We start from the raw sequence: 8,796 nt of genomic DNA on the forward strand, positions 1-8,796 counted from the left end.
TGGTCAGATTACGTACTGCTTTGTCAAGTTTGCTGGGTGGTTTCATCAAGAGATGCAGTTACCACCACGCTTACGTATCATTATCAAAGTCCATGCACATTGACACTATGTCGCTAGTAGCAGTCGCTTGTGATATCACAGGAAACTGGCAATTAATGCACAAAAGTTGTTGCTTTCATTGAAAACCAAACCCATCTTTCAAGAGAATTTGCAGGAACGTACATGTAAAACTCTTGCCTGCCACCAGTGTGCTTGGGTTTGATTCTCATAAACTCAACAAGTCTAGTTTTTTTTAATGAACACTTTGGCTAATGTGATAGTTTCTCCCTGTGTTAGGATTTTTATTTCCACATTGGTTTGTCCTGCTCTTGCTAGATACAGCTCCTTCAATCTCAATATTGGAGGAGTGTTAGCTATAGCTGTATCATCTATCATCTTGGAGATCATGGGTGGGAATCCAACTGGGGCCGGGAATTTTTTTTCAGGCTTCTTAAATAATTGGCAATTGCTCAACATGTAACTTAGACCATCATTCCTTAATTTTCACCATAGTCACCAAACTGATTTTAGTATCAGATTGTCTAGTTTATCCTTTTTCTTACACATTCACTTACTCACCTCCTGAACTTGAATTTGAAGTTGTTTCTGTGTCAGGAAGATCTTAAGTTATTAAAGAGACAATTCCTCTACACTGTACTACAGTACAAAGCAACACCTCCATCACTCGAGAATCTTAAGCCCTTGGTATGTTATCAGGCGTTTTGGTTTGGTGGCATTGTAACTGAAGCTAAATCTGAGTGACCCCAGCTTGAACACAGACCGTCCTCTGACACCAGCCATGAAATCTCAGACAGCGACCCGGTTCTGGTTCCTGTAACATCCTAAAAGTCGCAATACAGAGAGCTGCTGAACTGTATTCAGCCTGTATTCAACAAAGTTGACTACTGCAATTGTGTGCAATGACCTGTTAGATTGTATGGAGCATGACCTGGGATTGGTTGATGATCATGGCTATGTGGGCCTCGGGAAGCGCGAAAGTGACACAAGCACCAAGTGGAGCGCACGAGACTCCCCACCCAGCTTGGGGTCACGTGGCTGACATCATTTGGCCATCTATCCTTACTCTATATTATTTTGTTTTATGAAACAGGATATGATGAGAGGTGTTGCTTTCCCACTCACAGCTAAATAACATCTGCCTGTGGTGCTGTCCTCAGACATCAAACATGGCCTGTACAGCGTCAGCCAGAGGCGCATGTGCATGCTTTCACCACAAATTATCATGAGTTGCAGGGAGGTTTCAATGAGCAATGCAATTAAGACCAGGCTGATTATCAAAGTTTATGCCCACTGTATCTTACATGAGGCCGCCCTTCAAATATCACAGCAAGCTGGCAAAAAGCATCGCTTCCATTGATTTAAAAACCAAACCCTGTAAATGCACAAAAACAAAAACAACACACCCATGCACTCTACCTATTGTTGTGGAAATCTGTTATGATCAGATTTAATGCTAATCCCAGATTAAAAATTAACCTTGGAGTTATATTTCTCTACTCTCACATGTTGTTCAACGCTGATATTCAGCAAAACTTTGCATTGGCAGAAGTCAACCTTGAAAGAGAAAAATAAGCAAAAGAAACTATCAACTAAAAGTTGAAAACATGAAACAAAAGTTTACGCTAATCCTGGATTAAGTTAATCGCCTTTCGAACAACCAGGCTCAGTATATTATGTGATTATGTGTTTTACAGGGAGGGAGGTTTCAATGAGCGACGCAATTAAGACCAGGCTGATTATCAAAGTTTATGCCCACTGTATCTTACATGAGGCCGCCCTTCAAATATCACAGCAAGCTGGCAAAAAGCATCGCTTCCATTGATTTAAAAACCAAACCCTGTGAATGCACAAAAACAAAAACAACACACACATGCACTCTACCTTTTGTTGTGAAAATCTGTAATGATCAGGGCCCGATTGTTCAAAAGCCGATAAACGCTAATCGCAGATTAAAAATTAACCTTGGAGTTATATTTCTCTACTATCAAATGTTGTTCAACGCTGATATTCAGCAAAAATTTGCATTAGCAGAAGTCAACCTTGAAAGAGAAAAATAAGCAAAAGAAACTATCAACTTTAGAAAAGTTGAAAACATGAAACAAAAGTTTACGCTAATCCTGGATTAAGTTAATGGGCTTTCGAACAACCATGTGATTATGTGTTTTACAGGGAAATTAAGAAATTAAATTAAACTAAATCCTGGAAAAAAAGAAGTTACTTTATGTACAGTACCGCCTGAAAGTATTGACCCCTCGGGACGAGGCAATACCTCGTCTTTGCTGCAGGTGGTGGTCGCGCGCCACCGAGGTATGCAAATTTTTTTCCCTCGGTAAAACCGAGGTGCAATTTGCCGCGCGAAATTTGCCGCGACAGAAAAGACGAGGCTTGCTGCCGGAAAGAACAATCATGATCTGCTGCATGTGTGAAATAAGCGGAAGACTGTCAAGTTTTAGATCTCATGGTGTGAAGAATCGATTCTTAAAGCAAGAAATCATAATCAAAATGAGAAAGTGCGCGATTTCCATAAGGACTCAAATTATATTATCTTTACATAATGTAAAACCGAAGACTTCTGTACTGTAAAGATACAAAGATACTGTTATTTAACTACAGTGTAAGCGACAGCTGTGTTATCCAACCAACGAAACACTCGTCGTTATCCAAGCTATAATACGCTATGTGTGCGTGAGAAATTTGTTTAGTTTCGAAAAAGGTTCGATTGTGTCTGTTTTCGTCCAAGGCTGACCTTATTTTATTTGGAGACTTGAAATTCAAACTTGTGCGATTGTCTTCGTTTTATTATCGCCATTTTGGTGAGAGGCAAGTACGGTATTTTTTTTTTCAGGCTTCTTTAATTGCAATTGCTCAACATGTAACTTAGACCATCATTCCTTAATTTTCACCATAGTCATCAAACTGATTTTAGTATCAGATTGTCTAGTTTTATCCTTTTTCTTACACATTCACTTACTCACCTCCTCAACTTGAATTTGAAGTTGTTTCTGTGTCAGGAAGATCTTTAGTTATTAAAGAGACAATTCCTCTACAATATACTAGAAAGCAGCACCTCCATCACTCGGAAATCTTAAGCCCTTGGTATGTTATCATGCGTTTCGGTTTGGTGGCAGTGTAGCTGAAGCTAAATCTGAGTGACCCCAGCTTGAACACAGACCGTCCTCTGACACCAGCCATGAAATCTCAGACAGCGACCCGGTTATGGTTCCTGTAACATCCTAACAGGCACAATACAGAGAGCTGCTGAACTGTATTCAGCCTGTATTCAACAAAGTTGACCACTGCAATTGTGTGCAATGACCTGTTAGATTGTATGGAGCATGACCTGGGATTGGTTGATGATCATAGCCATGTGGGCCTGGGGAAGCGCGAAAGTGACACAAGCACCAAGTGGAGCGCACTAGACTCTCCACCCAGCTTGGGGTCACGTGGCTGGCATCATTTGGCTATCTATCCTAATACTCTTTATTATTTTGTTTTATGAAACAAGATGTGAAGAGAGGTGATGCTTTCCCACTCACAGCTTGTTAACATCTACCTGTGTTGCTGTGCTCCGACATCAAACATCATGGCCTGTACAGCGGCAGCCAGAGGCGCTTTCGCCTGCTTTGAGCACAAATTGTCATGAGCTGCATCTTTTTGCAATTCAGTCCTAATACTGCAAGTTAAGGGTGATTAGCACTGCCAATTATTATAATAATTACATAAGGCTATAATTATTGTTATTAACTACAATCGATGTGAGTCTATTCATCTATTGATGTACACACACTTCACGTGTTATCCAGGCGAACTTTGCTGTCATTCATGATGCTTGCAGTGTGTTTTGTTCAATCTTTGATGGTCAGATTATGTACTGTTTTGTCAAGTTTTGCTGGGTGGTTTCATCAAGAGATGCAGTTATCACCAGGCTGATCATTATCAAAGTCCATGCACATTGACACTATGTCGCTAGTAGCAGTCGCTGGGGATATCACAGGAAACTGGCAATTAATGCACAATTATTGCTTTCATTGAAAACCAAACCCATCTTTCAAGTGTACACACACTTCACGTGTGTTTTATGAAATAGGTGCTATGAAGAGAGGTTTTGCTTTCGCACTGACCGTAGTATCCAACTTTAATTTCAATCGTTGTGACTCAGGGGTGTCTGAGTCCCTGGTCATTATGCTGTGTCGCTCAGTAGCAAGACGATTTGTAATATCACAGCTTTTTTGGTTAATGGTCCGGCTAAGAAGCAGGCAGAAAAAAGCCCCGCGGCAATAGCGTCGGTTAGTTAAAATGTGCCAACATTTTTAATCAAATTAAGTTCGGCTGTTCCCATTGGTGTAAGCAGCTAAAAGCGCGAAATTTGAAATTTCAATGAAAAATGTAATCGACTTGCCGTCTAAAAAATTAGATTCTGTTTCGTAGAACAAATCATTATGCCTTCAAAAAAAAATTTGTAAAATATCGTCAAGATTCTATGCGCCATTTGCCGATTGGCGATGGCGCATAGAACATGCCCAAATTTGGCCGAGAGAGAGATCATCAGGGCATGGGGAAGAAGAAATCCAAAAAAAAAGCTTTTTTTTCATTTTTTTTCTTTTCATCTTTTTTCGACATTTTCCGATATTAGCCAATCAGATGCCTCGATTGGTCTGCTCACTCCATTTCTTTTAAGCCAAAACAACCCTGAAAAACCCACACACTTGGTGATAAACTAACTCAAGCCAAGAAAATTATTAACTTCAAAGTGTCCAGCTTGTGAGTCAGAGCAGATTAGTACTTCGGGATTTCCTATGTTCAATTTATTTGTGCTGTCTGTCTCCAGCCAGCATATCCATGCCATTACATTCCGTTTGACCGTTAACTCGCTTTCCCCCGTACAAAGGCGTATTTTGTTACAATATTTCTCAATTTGGGAAAACAGTTGGTTGAAACAATGGTGAAGGAAGCCTGTCTCGAAAAAACAACACGCAGATTCATTAATACTCTAAAGCTATATTAAAACAAAACGAATAAAAAAACGGACCGTTTAAGAGTGGGAATTTGTTAGTTAAACATGCTTACCTTGCACAAAAATGCAGTAAATGTTCTCTTCTTTCGGGCGATCTTATTTGCGAACAGAAAGATCTTGGAGGCCTTTACAACGAAAATGAAAAAAAAAGTGAAGGAAGGTTTCGTGCAATGGGTGTGTATCGAAGCAGATGACGGCAACGAAGATGCCTTTCAGCTGGAGTCGGATCGGAAAATAGAGCTAAGCTTTTTGTGGCGGAAAATTTCCCTCTCAATGGTCTTCATTTGTCTCGTAGTATTTGTCCTGTACCATCCTCGGAGACCCAGGGGGCAGATCGCGGAGACAAGGGCAAGTCTAACGGGCCAAAGAAAATGGCGACAAAGAAAAGCATAGTAGGCGCGAATCCAAACACGCAGGGGTAGTTCTCAATTCTGATTGGTGCCAGAAATTCTTTGTGTTTTTCTGCCCATCAGAGGTCAGCATGCCGTGAAGTCGTTTCGTGTCTTCTTACACGGACATAACTTGATCGCCATACTCGCCTGGTTTTGCAAGGTTTTGCTCGAGGAGAAAGTCTCAATCACAGCACAAAAATGTACTGGAAATCGTTCGGAATATCGGCGGAGAAGTACGCTGGACCTTTCGCAGGTATCGTTACAGTAGCGTATTTCCAAGTGTGTGCGAGGTTTTTGTAAAGATGTCCTCCCCGATTCACCTAAAATAGCTGTGATTAATTTTGATCTGACAATTGAATTATTTTTATTCTGCCCCCTTTTCCTAGTCGAGGTATTTCTAGATTTCTTGCATCAATTGCTGTGGCTGAAACTTTGTTAATCTCGAGAGCAAACGTTTGCTTCTGAATGCTGCCAAAGTAACAGCTGATGTGTTCTTTAATAGCCTTGCAAAGGGCAATACCCAGGCTGTGCAAAATGTGCTGGCAATTCCTTGAGATAATTTTTACTTGGATAATGGACAATAATCTGAATTAAAGACAGTTGCAAAGAACATAGGAAAGAGACTGTGAATATTTTATGAGCACCGTAAGTTGGGTTGTCATTAATGTTTTAAAGCAACAGTAATTTTGCTCTAACGAAATTCTTGTTTGCTATTTCATATTTCATACAAAAGTGTGCTGTGTGTTAGACAGTAATAACAAACAACAGAGTCCTGAGGTTTCTAAAACAATGCTGAAAGAAATCTTCTCCAATAATAAAATGAGTTTGGATCCAGGTAGTACATAATATTCTGAGTTGTACCTCTGCAAATATAAAATCTTAACCTTGATATTTCTCTTTACAGCAAAGATCCCAAAAATGTGACAACTTTTAATAATTAATTCACATTCTTTCAATATTTTTTATTAGTTTATCAGCTTTAGTGGACACATCAGAAAAAGTAGCACAATATTTCAGTTTAGGGAAACAAAATAGAACTGCAAAAAATGAACCATTATTAACTGATTTGATGTACTATTTGATATTTCCCACAGAAAGAAGGAAACAGCATACTCTTTCTATAGTACAAGTACAGTACCCTGGACACAGTTGAACAATAATAATAATATATTATTATTGTTGTTCAACTGTGTCCAGCGGCTTGGGTTTTGAAATCAGCATAAATATCATACTCAGGCAAAATGCAAAATGTCACTGCTACATAATCTAGATAGACAAATCAAATCTTTGAAGAGCAAAGAGCACTCTACAGATGACAGAAATGTGGTCACAGATAAAAAGATAAATTATTTTCTCAGTTTAAGGAAGGAAGCTTGAAAGGATTTTCCACTCTTAATAGTCGTGTGTCCAATGGAAAAAGATTACTCCAATCCTTACAAAAGGGGAAAACAGCTTCATACCTGTGTAATACTATTGTGAGGCAATGTTTTAAAGGGTGTTTGCTGGGTCCCAAACTGTGTTGGTATGGTAATGGTACAGTGCTACTCAAAGACCCTCTAAAACTTGGTTTTTGAAAAGTATCTCGAAAACCAATTCAGTGAGCAGTATTTTGTTTTTTTTTTAGATTTCAAAATCATATCATAATTCCCTGACCCAGTACATGATGTGAGAAAGCACTAAACTGAAGTAGAGTTCAAAATATTTATGAAAAAGCTGAAAGATGAAAAAAACTCCACTGCATAATTTTTTGAAAATTCCCTTTAAGAATGCAAAATAACGCTTCTCACTTGTTTCCAAATCAGGGAAGGACACTGGACGAACTTTTGAGATAAACCTGAAAAAATCTAACAAACTCTATTTCCGGTTGTATAATCTTGATTTATCCTTATCCTTGGTTATGATCGACTCCCCATTTGCGGTTACACACTTGTAAATTACCCAAGGGGAAGGTAAGCGTTGGCCTTAGGGAAACTTTTCAAAAAAAAGTGATGCAGTGGAGTTTTTTCATCTTTCAGCTTTTTCATAAATATTTTGAACTCTACTTCAGTTTAGTGCTGCTTTCTCACATCATGTACTGGGTCAGGGAATTATGATATGGTTTTGAAATCTAAAAAAAAAAAATAAATACTGCTCACTGAATTGGTTTTAAAGAGATACTTTTCAAAAAAACAAAAGTTTTAGAGGGCCTTTGAGTAGCACTGTTTAGTGGAAAAAACTAATAAATCTCATCTTGTCTTATCTTAAAGCGTTGGCCTGTTTTGGTGGGAAACTTACCTTTAAGATAAGACAAGATGAGAGATTTATTAGTTTTTCCACTAAATGGGATCTACATCTGAACGACAAACTTTTCTTTCTTTGGCTTATTTTCGGTAATTGTCACGATCGGCGCTTCTCTTAAACTGTCCACCTCAATTAAGTTCAGCGATTCATCGCTTCATTTTAAGAAAGGCAACAAAGACGTCGACTTCAGTTACGCTTTCTCTAGTCCTTGCAACTCTCCAATTTATAATTTAGACGTCGACTTGCTGCTGGCCAGAAAAGGCGTGCTTGGGTATTTCCACGTCCGCAGTTGTTTACACAGTTCATCACAGCATGTATTTTCCTCGCGTTCGGCAATCTTGTGATTGGTTGAGCCGCTTTGGGGTTTTGTTAACCATAAGACTTACATCTGGAACTGTCATGGGCAATCTTTTTTCTTTTTTTGACGTATCCATGGAAATTTTCCCACAGGAAATTTTCCTTTGGGCAGATCGGTTACACATAAAAAATTGCTTCCCCGTGGGAAAAAAGCCACTTACCCAAGGGCAAAATGGCTAGTGTAACCGCAGCTAGGGATAATTAAACAATTAGACCCGTAGCCCGCAAGGGCTACGGGTCAATAGCGCATGAGGGGAAGCCGAATGGGCTAGTGAACCGTGGCCCTTGAGGGCGAAGGGTCTAATTGTTTTAGTATCACCTAACTTGTCGGACGGAAAAAGGCAATAATAAAGTTTAGCAAATGCAAGTTAAAGAAATATTTATTTGGGAAATAAAACGAAAGAAAGCGTCACGCTTTTCGCTACTTGAGGACTATTAATAATAGTCCCCAGTAGCGTAACCAATCAAAATGCAGGATTTGCATTAGTCCACTAGTTGGGTGATAGTAATTAAAACTTATCACATGGCCCATTTTTTTTCACGGCTGATGGTTATTTTTTTTGCATTTTCACGCCTAACGGTTAACTTTTTTGGCGGTTCACGGCTAACGGTTAACCCTATTGAGACGCGGCCCATACTAATATGTGAAAGATTGTAAAAGAAATGACTAAGTAAGTAGGCCTCTCGATTTCA

Source organism: Montipora foliosa, chromosome 3 (genome assembly GCF_036669935.1).
Source record: "Montipora foliosa isolate CH-2021 chromosome 3, ASM3666993v2, whole genome shotgun sequence".
Classification (NCBI taxonomy): Eukaryota; Metazoa; Cnidaria; class Anthozoa; order Scleractinia; family Acroporidae; genus Montipora; species Montipora foliosa.